This window comes from Pogona vitticeps, chromosome 2 (assembly GCF_051106095.1).
Source record: "Pogona vitticeps strain Pit_001003342236 chromosome 2, PviZW2.1, whole genome shotgun sequence".
NCBI classification, from domain to species: domain Eukaryota; kingdom Metazoa; phylum Chordata; class Lepidosauria; order Squamata; family Agamidae; genus Pogona; species Pogona vitticeps.
Window position 1 is genome coordinate 127,921,534 of NC_135784.1, and position 12,042 is coordinate 127,933,575.

The 12,042-nt window shown below is 42.2% G+C and overlaps 1 long non-coding RNA gene across 1 annotated transcript in view; it reads right to left on the minus strand.

Annotated features, from left to right (window-relative positions):
• Nucleotides 1-3,576: 3,576 nt before the first annotated feature.
• The window catches only part of LOC140704539 (uncharacterized), a 61,172-nt gene continuing 52,706 nt past the window's right edge, over nt 3,577-12,042 (minus strand). The window contains exon 3 of the long non-coding RNA XR_012083776.2: nt 3,577-4,376. This is a non-coding gene — a long non-coding RNA (uncharacterized LOC140704539). The remainder of the gene's footprint in view (nt 4,377-12,042) is intronic.

Below are 12,042 nucleotides of genomic sequence, written 5' to 3' on the forward strand. Positions count from 1 at the left end.
GGCCTAGATAAACCTAGTGAAAGGGTACCCCCTGTGTTTCTCTACCATAAAGAGGGCAAATGATTCTGAGAGGGCATTGGTGCGTATTTCTAGCCTAATCTCTATTAAGTTTCTTTAGGATTTCTACGTGAGTGACTATACTGTACAGCTGAACTCAAAAAATAAGTCCCATGGCATCCAGTGCAGTGTACTGTACTCTGAAGTAGAGGTGAACAGGAATGCAGGCTGAATGACATTCACCAAAATTAATGTCACAATATTCTTTTGTTCTTGAGACACTAATGAACTTGATTGGATATGGTACAAATTAGGCAATTTTCCCTCTGGAATTCGATACTAAGGGAATGCCTTACAAACAACATTGCAAACTAATGCAAACCTCATATTATTTTATCTCAGGAGTAGTCACTCAAAGACTCATATGCAACAGGGTAGATGACATTATGACTGTATATGCATGAAACTGACACAGACCATACCTAGCGCTTCCACTCTTTTCTTATTATGTGGCTAATTAAGAAGAAAAGAAAACCCAACTAACTTTTTTGGTTGTTTGCTTTCATTTAAAATAACTTGGCTCTTGAAGCCTTAGTGAGCCTTTCTGTCAGTTGGCCTTTTCAGAGTTACTTCATTTAGATTTTTAAAAACTGCTTACTGTGTGAAAGAAAAATGCATTTCATATTGCTTGAGCCATAGAGATATCATCTTCTCAGAAGCACAGGGAGAACAATAAAAGACTGAGATGCTGTTCATTAGAAATCTACTCTAATCCAGGCACTAATCAGGGTAACCGAGGCTTTTCAGAACAGATATTTTGGAACAATCAGCTGCTGTTTATTTGAAGACTGGCTTCTTGTTGGTCTACCTCGATTTCTCAGAAATTCCCTCCATATAAATGCAGACATCCCCAGAAAATGGGTTTCTGCTCAAAAATTAACTACATCCACAGTCCCAATCATTCCAAATGCCCCAACATGGTGACACTTCCTCCTTTTCATTTCATGGCACATCTGCATTCCCCTGTATGTATGCTCCCATACATCAATACACTACACTTCCTCCTTCCTACAGAATCTGGAACTTGGAGCTTTGTAAGATATACAGAATTCTCTGCTGTAGTTCAGGACAATGTGGCTCTAGTGTTCGGCTGGATAGCTCAGTCGTTTAGGTCAGTGGTTCTTAACGTGGGCAATAATGCCCCCCAGGGGGCGATTTCATTTTTCAGGGGGGCGGTAGAACGAAAAGGGGCGGTGTGGGGGCGAAAGAACAGAAGGGGGCAGTAGGGGGGCGCTGGAGTGAGCCAAACCTGTGAAGGCAACTGCAGCCGCAGTGCTGGCAGTAGATCCGGTGCTGCTGCTGCCAAATGATCCAGCTCTTTCTACCTGCCACGTCTCGCCTTTCTCCTTTAAGGGAGCACTGAGTGTGGATTGGGTGGAAGGAAAGGGTCTCTTGGGTCCTCATCCTCGCCCCATGAAGCGCTGCCTCGCACCCGGGTGGGCAGGGAGACTAGGTAGGTAGGTAGGTAGGTAGGTAGGTAGGTAGGTAGGTAGGTAGGTAGGTAGGTAGGTAGGTAGGTAGGTAGGTAGGTAGGTAGGTAGGTAGGTAGGTAGGTAGGTAGGTAAGATATCATCACCTCAGGGAGGGGGCGATGATAACTTCCTCAATGGCTCAAGGGGGCGTTTCTTTCAAAAAGGTTAAGAACCACTGGTTTAGGTACCTGGCTGTAGAGCCAAAAATTGGGAGTTTGATTTCCCACTGTGCCTCCTTGACAGGGGCTGGATTCAATGATCTACAGAGTCCTTTCCTGCTCTGCAGTTCTAAGACGATGATGATTACAGCAAAGAATTCTAAGCAGAATTCTAAGCACCTCAGCAAACTATAAGTCCCAGGATTCCACAGAAATGAGGCACAGCTTTCATACTGATACCCGACTGCTCTAACCACGAAGTGCAGGTGAATTCCAATTCTCCTTACTGACTGACTGAAGAGGCCAGCGAATACATGAAAAAAAAGCCCTAATGGTGTATGGGTATGTTGCATATCTACTGTGCCCTGAAAATCTCTTATTAAAAATATCCAGGTGTGTACAAACAAACAAACAAAGCAAGCGACTTCTAAAATTAATCCCAAGAAGGCAAAACTAAAGCTTGTGGAAAAGACTGCTTTAACAATCTTTCCCAACTTGGTGCCCTCTGGATGTGTTAGATCACAATGTCTATTCTTCTCAGCTATGCCATTTCATAACTATGCACTCTGGAGATGATGGGACACTTATATTTATTGGTAAATATAAGTGTGATGCTAACATGTTTCATGCACTAGCACTGCCACCCCTCACCACACACACTGGACTTTGCCCTTGAGGTTCCTTTGCTGAAGGAAGAGAAAAGGTAGCCATCCTTCTCTCTCACATCCTCAGGTGAGGAAAGAGGGCAAATAACAAATCGTCTTGGGTCCTTCTGGGAAGAATGGTGGCATAGAAATATTTTAAATAAATTAAATAATAATAAAATAGAGAGAAATATACAGCAGGTTTAAAAGACAATTTCAAGTGCCCAAACTAAGGAGTGGCTGGCAGATGTGCCAGTTTTTCAGTTTGTCAGGGAATAGGTTAATCCAGCTGGTAGCTAGATTTAGAGCTACAGGTGATGTTTAGCTCTGGTTATTTCTAACCTCCATATGACTATGGTTGATGAATCAGATTATGTACAGTTTTGCCCGCTGTCTTTAGTGGCTAGGTACTGCAGACAAAGAAGAGGACTGGGCTATCTCAGCCCTTTCTTAATGTGAGCTTTGGTCTGCCATCTGCTTGGCCTCTAGATCTTGGGCCAGATGGTTCTTAGCTTTGTTAAAGCTCTTGGTGAGTAGCTCTCTGGAAAGGAGGTGGTGTTTGCTTGGCTTTGATAAGGAACACATCATCTTCTATACGCCTCCCAGCTCGCTGAAAGTTTCAGGCAGATTGCTTAGGGAAAAGATAGCAGGTAAGCCAAGCTTCTGCGTTAAAGCTTAAAGGAATTATCTATGTCTTAGTAAATGGCACAGCAAAAATACTTTCATACCCCCCTCCTCCATTTAGAAATGCTTGCTGTTCTTTGTAACTTTAGACATTTTCCCTCTTCTTGAGGTACTATTCATGTGCCTCCCACATTTTACAGCAGTTCTATCGATGAAGCCACAATGCTAGCAGTTAGATTCTCTAAAGAAATGAGTGATCATCATTGATAGAATCAAGCACTAATGAGGGTTAGAATATATTCGTATACCACTCTTGCTTAATTCTCTGCTAAACTGAGTATGTAGTACCCAAATGTTCACACCAGACTGAACGTTGTCATCCTAAACACAGAATAACACTAAACAGGAAGCATAGAAGTAGCAGCAGACTTCTGGCAAGGACCTGGCAGGGCACAGCTTCTGTGATCGGGCAAGCAATCAAGTCATGCCAAGGTAGCGGGCACACTGGAGCCTCTATTCTCTCAGGCCTCCAGGGATGCTCACTCTTCTTCTGAAATTGCTGCCACCAGGTATTGCTGTTTCAACACCAATAAATCACTGAATCACGTGTTACTTTAAAACTTAAACTTGTTTATTTGATTAATAAAATAAAACAGGTAAATCACAAGTGGTTAATCAATAACTCTCTCACACTGACACACAGACTCTTCTCTCACTGACCTTTTGGCTCACAGGCCCACAGACACACTAATCTCTAACTCTCTCAAATTCTTTTCCAATCTCCCTTCTCAAACACCATACACACCCCTTTATATCCCAGCTCCTCCCCCTTTAGCACCACCTTCTGTCCCCCCATTGGCTGCTGTACCATTGCACAGCTGTGACGGACAGGTGAGGGCAGGGCTGAACGCTACAGCCAACCATGCCAGTCATGCCAATCTACAATGTTTGTTTTCAGGTTCCTCACTTGTTTTGTAATCCCGATGGGTTTATTCTGACTGCTGTTCGCAATTCCCTTGAGACAGCAAAGGGTTATGGAACCATGAGTTTCTTAAGCTTTCCTAAATAATATCCTAATCATTTTCTAAATGAAATTTACTGTGGTTGTAATTGGCTCAAAATAAGAGCAGCTAAGCTAAAACAGACTGGAAACACAGAAAATAGCTCACTTGGAGTACAAGTGGTTTGATGTCCAGAAATATAAAATGATGACAAGATTTGGGAAAATTATCAACAAGTCCTAGGTAGACTCTGGCATACATTTAATAGCATCAGACCATCTGAAGCTTATTCCATCTTTCTCTAAATCAAGAGGGCTCGACGCTCCTGTCAACTTCATTTTGGATACAGCATCAGTTTCACTCCAGAGGCACCACTTCAGAAAAGGCTGGAGGTCCTCTCCCTGCTTGACAAAAGGATCTCTGTGATGTTATAAAAGCAGATAAAAAAGAGAGTTACAAATCATGAAGACCAAGTGACCAGTCAAAACATACAGAAAAGAATTGTTGGATGATAGTTATTTGAAAACAAACATGGTGAATTCATCATGATTTCACTCTTTATGTTTCTCAGGAAACGAATACTGCTGCTGCTACTACAATCATCATCATCATTATTAATAAACCTAACCATGTTATTTTCCTCAGTGAACAGACAGCAAGAGGAATACAGTATAGCTGTGCAACCGAAGAAGTTCAGCATTAGTGACTAGCTCTTCAAAGATGCTTCTGAATCAATACTGCACTTAAGCCTGGCTCTTTGAGACTCAAGTGTTAAAAGGAGCTGCCCTGACTATATCAACATTTTGAAAAGAAATGTAATAAATAAATAAATATATATATTTGGTAAGGCGAACCTTGAGTCTATATTCAGTTTTATATGAAGAGGAACTTCGGTTTATACAAGACTTTTCCTTCCCCCCTCCATCCTATAGCATTCCACAGACTCTTCAGATTTGTTCCAAAGGCATGCCAATGTAACTCTCCAGAACAGATCTATGGGTTATATGCAAAGCAATGGAGGAGGGACCGGTTCTTCTTTCATTTGTTGCTGGACAAACCATATTGGATACAAGCCTAGTCAGGGATTGATGGAAGCTCACCTCCTCTGTGCTAAGATAAAGGGCACACTGAACAGATCCACACTCTACCCTTTTAGATACCCTCCAACCCAGACCTTGCCTGGGCATGTGTGTTTCTTGTTTCTCCACAAAGGCCTCATTTGCCAACAGCAAGGCCAGGTCATTGACTAAGTAGTATTCCTAGGGGGTCTTTAGACTAATGGTACAGGCAGGACAACAGAAACAGGGTTTCTGTTCTGGGGCGCTGCCCGGAATACCACACTAAAAAAGCAACACCAAACACACTCAAAGCAGTAAGGCACAACAATCCATTTAAAGACCCCTCTCAGGGAGTCAGTCATTATAGAAAAGCCTGCCTGAAAACAAAGGTTTTCACCTGCTTGCAGAAGGAAAGCAAAGATGGGGCCAGCCTGGCCTCCTGGGGGGGGGTGTTCCAGAGTCTGGGAGCAATGGCAGAGAAGGCCCTCCCTCGTGTCCTGACCAAATGAACCTGTGAGGGTGGTGGGACCAAAACAAAGCCTTCCTTGATGTTCTTAACACTCAAGCAGATTCATAAAGGGAGATGCGATCCTTGGGTTAGCTTGTACCCAAGCCATTTAACCAGTACTTTGAATTATTTATTTATTTATTTATTTATTTATTTATTTATTTATTTATTTATTTATTTATTTATTTTATTTTATTTATATCCCGCTCATCTGGTAAATCTATACCACTCTCAGCGGAAATTGTGCTGGAAAATGGATCGGCAGCTAAAGAAGCTGCAGTAACGGGGGGGGGGGGATTATGTGATCCTTATGACCAGACCCTGTCAGCAATCTGGCTGCAGCATTTTGTACCCACTGAAGTTTCCTGACACTCTTTAAAGGGAGCCCCACGTAGAGCACATTACAGTAATCTTGCTGGGATGTCACAAAGGCATTGGTCACTGTGGCCAGATCAGACTTTTCCCAGGGATGGACACAGCTAGCGTACTCCAAGCCACTGCCAATACATGTACATCCAGGCTCAGAGATGAACCCAGGAGCACTCCCAAGCTGCACACCTTATGTTATCAGTGGGAATGTAAGCAGAGTCTTCAACTCTGTCTTCTCTGGATTAAGTTTCCATTTATTCAGCCTCATCCAGTCGATTACTGACACCAAACAGTGATTTAGAATTGAAACAGTTTCCTCGGTATCAGATGGCAAGGAGACCTACAGTTGAGTGACATCCACATACTGGTGACGATGAACCCCCCAAACTCCAGACAGCATGTCCCAATGGTTTCATGAAGATGTTAAATAAAACAGGTGACAGAACAAGAACCCTGAGGGACTTCACAGCCCAGCAGCCAGGGTGTCAGACAGGAGTCCCCAAAGCACCACCTTCTGAGTTCTTTCAGAACCATAAAACAGTGCCTCCAAGTCCAGTCCCAGAGAGATGGGCCAGAAAGGTGCCATGGTTGATGGTACTGAAAGCCACTAAGACGTCCAGGAGAACCAACAGGGACACACTCCCCTTGTCCAGTTCCTGGCATAGGTCATTCATCACATTCTTCCTCCTTAAGGTAAAGGTAAAGGTTCCCCTTGACATTTTAGTCAGTCATGTTCGACTCTAGGGGGCGGTGCTCATCCCCATTTCCAAGCCGTAGAGCCAGCGTTTGTCCGAAGACAGTTTCCGTGGTCACATGGCCAGTGCGACTTAGACACGGAACGCTGTAACCTTCCCACCGAGGTGGTCCCTGTTTATCTACTCGCATTTGCATGCTTTCGAACTGCTACGCTGGCAGGAGCTGGGACAAAGCGACGGGAGCTCACTCCGTCGCGTGGATTCGATCTTACGACTGCTGGTCTTCTGACCCTGCAGCGCACAACGTCTTCTGCGGTTTAGCCCACAGCGCCACCACGTCCCACTCTTCTTCCCCCCTACCTGCTGCTAATCAGGATAAACTGACCAAGGAAGCTTCTGCCCTAGGAAACATACACACATAAAAATGCTTTTTGATCTGGGGCTTATGGAGGGAGGAACTCATGTAAGTTCTCATTCCTCTTGGCTCTTTGGTAGCCTAAACTAGAAGGATTTGATTTCTGATCTTCCCGGAATTGTGTTAGGTTGTAAAAGCTAGCTTGACTTCATATATAATGGTCCCTAAAAATAACACATTATATACATGAAGTCAAGTCAGCTTTTACAACCTAACACAATTCCTGGAAGATCAGAAACTTGGGCAAGCAGCACAGTCCCAGGGCACCCCTAGAAGAAGAGAACGGCAAACCCCTTCTGAGTATTCTCTACCTAGAAAACCCTGAAAAGGGTCTCCATAAGTCAGAATTGACTTGGCAGCGCACAACAACAAAAATTAACATATATTTGTGCCTCTATCTGTTGTGTATGAGTTTGTGAGACTTAAACTTAATGACATTTAATTTATTTCAGCTCTTCCTTTAATATATTTCTACCTCTTGGCAGCTTACATACAGTGTAAAATAGAATTAAATGGGCCAAAAAACCAATAAAAGCAGCACAGTTCTTTATAAATGAACACACAGAATAGAGCAAACCTAAGCTTTAAAATGACTGAAATGGCAGTAGATAAAGAAAAACTCTGAAACAAAAGCATGCTAAGAATAATAATAGATGAAACAACAGTAAACTTAATTGAAGGGTCTGGAAAAATAAAAATATTTTAACCTGATGCCTGAAACTCAGCAGAGCGTGCAAGGCATACAAACCAGGGGGCTGAGCAAATGGGAGGTACGTATTCCAGAGATGGAAAGCCACCACTGGAAAAGTAGGTTTCTAGTAACCACCCACTGACATCAGCGCATTTGAAGAAGAGCATCCCAAGAATCCGTAAGGACATGGGCAGGTAAGTACAGAAATCAATACTCCTTGTGATGCTGGGATTCCCAGCTATATTTGGGTCAAGCCCATCACATTTGCGTTGCACCTGTAAACACAGTGAGAGCCAGTGAGATTTGTTAAGAAAAAGCAATCTACTCCAAACCATCTGTGTCCATCAGTGAATGAGCTGCTGACTTCACTGAATTAAGTTTCTGAAAAGTCTTGAAATACATCCTCTTACACTGTACGCTACAGTAGTTGATGTTGTTATTAGGCATGGATGACTATGGCAAGGCTCCCTCTATTCAGGAGAAGTCACACCTGGCCTGCCAGTCCAAGGTGGTGAAATATGCCTGGTGTTAATTCCAACACATGAGTGCCCAAACTGAAGAATGTATTTGGCTCCAATAGCACTCAAAACTTGATCTGTAAGCAGAGCACAATCCAGTGGCTGCGAGTAGCAAACGAAACAAATAATCTGTCTATGCTGTGCTCTCGTGTAGTACTCAGTTATGAAATAAATGAAGTCATTACAAATGAGAGAAACTGATTATTAGGAAGAACCATGAATAACAACTAGCAATTCTTCATGATACATCCTCCTCGTTTTGCATGGACACACATAAAACCCTTCCTAGGTACATCAATCATTCTTTCCTTCGATTTCTCATTGTAGATCCAGTTTCTGGCTTCCTGCTCCAGCTAATGGGAGGTTTGCATATACTGAACTGTTTTCAACAGCTTCAATCACTGGGGGATGTTGCTGTCAGGTAAATACTGTGATCTCTACAAAAGGCCCTGTAATTTACAGCTCAGATCAGCTCCATACCTTGGCTGAGCTTTAACAAATGCTCCTGTTAGAACTATAATGCCAAAATTGTCCTCTGCTCCATCTGCTTGCAATACCCACTTCCAAGCACGTAAAAACTATTAACGTCCTCACAAACCAGCCTGCTTTATCAAGCTCCGTATGAGTGACTTCAGAACAATTACAGAGGAATTGGGGAGGGAAGGAGAATTACTAAAGCGCATTGTGCTCATCATTAATAGCTTGTTATATACAAAACTGATGTATATAGCTATCATATACTACACTTGATCCACTGCATAAATGTTTTCTTTAGCATATTTCTAACCTTGTTAATTTATCTATGGCTGTCATACTGGGGCTGTTAGCTTTGAACAAATGGCTGGTATTAATCACCAGAGAACCATTATACACCACCGCCATGGTACTAAATCAACGCCAGAGTGGCACTTGGCACTTAAGGAAAACTCGTGGAGAAATTAAAATTTGCCTGGATGATGCTCATGTGGGTAATGCCCTGGAGAGGGAATGTTGAGCCCTTGAATAGAGAGAGTTGATATTACAGAGCATGTTGGTTGCTTATAGTGTCTGCAGTATTGTTTGATACTTAAGACACAGCTTCTCTCTCTTTCTCTCGATAGACAGAAAGACAGACAGATAAATAGATGTGCATAAGCAAACCTTATCTACATAATGTCATGCTTTTAAAAATTGGAACCTTAGCATAGGTGGCTCATGGGCAAAGGGGGTGGGGAAGGCCCTCCTGCTCTGATCAGAAGCTGCCTATGAACATTTTCTTTTTGCTGAGGGTTGAAAAAAGCAAGTCAAGGCATAACTTGCTTTTTAAAAACTCGATTCGATATGTTCTAAAGTAGAATAACAGCAATAAGTTTATTATCACTTCCTTGCAACTGACCAATGCATTGATCTTTCACAACAATCATAATGCAGTATAGTATAACATTAATAGCCTTAGTGATATTATTTTAGAAATAAAAATGGGGAAAAGATACAACTACTAGGATTAACCCAAGACACAAGATACATAATATCCAATGAGGTCAGTCAAGTTATTTACAAAAGCAGGGGTAACCATGCTAGCACAAAGCAAATTCCCAAATCCCTACTGGGCAGATGCCTTAATTGGGCTAAGGAAAAAAGGAACACGTTTTGCTTAGCCCAATTGGTTGGCCAAATATTTAGGCAGATGAGGCAGAAAAAAACAGATCACAAGCCTACTACCCCTACTGCTCATTGGCAATAAAAGTACCATAATGAGAAATAAAGTAACATTCTGCTATCTTCTCATGATCAGCAATCACAGCGGCAGTCTGCCTAATGGTAAGGGCCATTTCTGCCACCAAATTGATGTTCAAAAAATGGTGTCAATATAACTAAATATCTGGAAAGACTTTTAAAAGGTGAGAAGGAAAGATGAGAAATAGCCATCTGGAAGCAATCAAGCTCTGCAATGCAAGGTCCCATTTGTTTACGTATACAGTATATTTACTTACAAGTATTGATATACTACTCTCTATGTTTGCATACTACAGTGGTTTATGAAAAATAACAAGAATTTTAATTTTAAATTCCTGCCATAAACACAACAAATTACAACAGAAAAAGACAGAAGATGCATAAAACTGGGAGCTACAGTATCTGGCTTCATAAACTGAGTTCAAACTGCCTGGACAAACAAAAATATTTTTAATTGAAGCAAAAAATGAAGTTGGCACCAACTTTACATCCACTGGAAGGACATTCTGCCTTTGTACAACCACATAAGAAAAGCCTCTGACCCTTGTAAATATCATGATATAATGCACATACATGGAGAAGAACCATTCACCAAGAATTTAAAGCCAGGAGAGGCTAGAGAGAGAGAGTTAGGGCTTGACTAGCTGGCTCGATTGGAACAGGCTGGAATGATCTAAACAGGGTTGCTTAAGGTTGCATAGAGGTACAGTAATGTGATTTGGTGAAATCCTTCCATCTATATGGGACACATATCTCAAGAGACCTCCTTGCTCCTTCTGGGAGGAAGCTTTCATTTCACCTCACCCCTAAAAGGTACAGTGCATCAACACTGCCCTAATAAACTTTAAATGTCTCTAAGTGTCTTTCCTCTGCCCCTCCATGGAGCAAAACATACATGGCTGGGCTATCTTACCCTGCAAACATAGACGAGCAGAGGAAGCTTTTAATTTCCCCATATCATTAAGTGGCTAAGCTTAATGTTATTGGGAAACTGAAACCAGATAGGAAATTTAAAGCAGCAAGCTCTGCTTTGGTTCAATCCTAGTGATTACACATGCTAGAAATGAAACAAAATGGAACAATCTTACCCAAACCTAAAGAAGAGTAGCCCCTGTCAAGGAGTCAGAAAGATATGGGTAGGAACACTCTGGAGACGGGATGGTTTGCACTAGCATTTATTTTGTCTGGTCACCAGCAAAAGAAGTGAACCAGTCCATCCCCACAGTGGACCAAACAGTGGGGAAAATATCCATATACTCACCCCTTACTCAATATAGTTGCGTTCTAGGCCACTGATGATTTTAGAGGTAAGCAACAGGACCTTGAACTGGGCTTTTAAGTGAGGAACTGTAACCCCATCTAGAACAGGCTGAACCCAGACATCAGAGCTGCCCCCTAAAACAGCTTCCTTCTAATCACAATTAAGCAGTTTGATGCCACTCCTTCAACCTATTATTGAATCCAGACAATGGCTCAGTACTTTCAATACCTCATCTGATTCAGCTGACACAAGGAAAGGGAGCTGTGTCATCAGCATACTGCTGGCACTTCAGATCTCATCATGACACCACTCAGTAGCTTTATGTAGATGTCAAAAACAGAGAGGATAAGATGGAACCCTGCAAAATCCAACAGTTCAATTGTCATGGGGCTGAGCAGTGATTAGTTGGCACCTCTTTCTGAAACTGACTCTTAAGGCAGGAATGCTTCTTACATCCAAACTCTAAAGCTGATCCATCAACCACCATTGCTGATGGTATCAAAAGTCACTGAAAGGTGAGAGACAGTCCACAGGGTCATGTTCCCTTTGCTCCTCTTTTGAGAGAGCCATCCATCAGCATGACTAAGGATGGTTCCCTATCAAAACTCAGGCTTCAAGATGCTCTTTAAGGGATCTAGATAATCCACTATCCAGTCAGTGCCAGTGACGTAAACAGGCCTACACTGATGAAAGTCCAGTTGTCTTCCATGGGGGGGGCAACTTCTAGAGGGACAATTATGCTACTCTATTCTTGATATAATAATGAGTAAGAGATATTTTAATAATAACAGTATATGATGCTATAATCTATTTGTTAGTTTTTAAAATAGCTCAATTAGGCTGGACAGCTTAGTG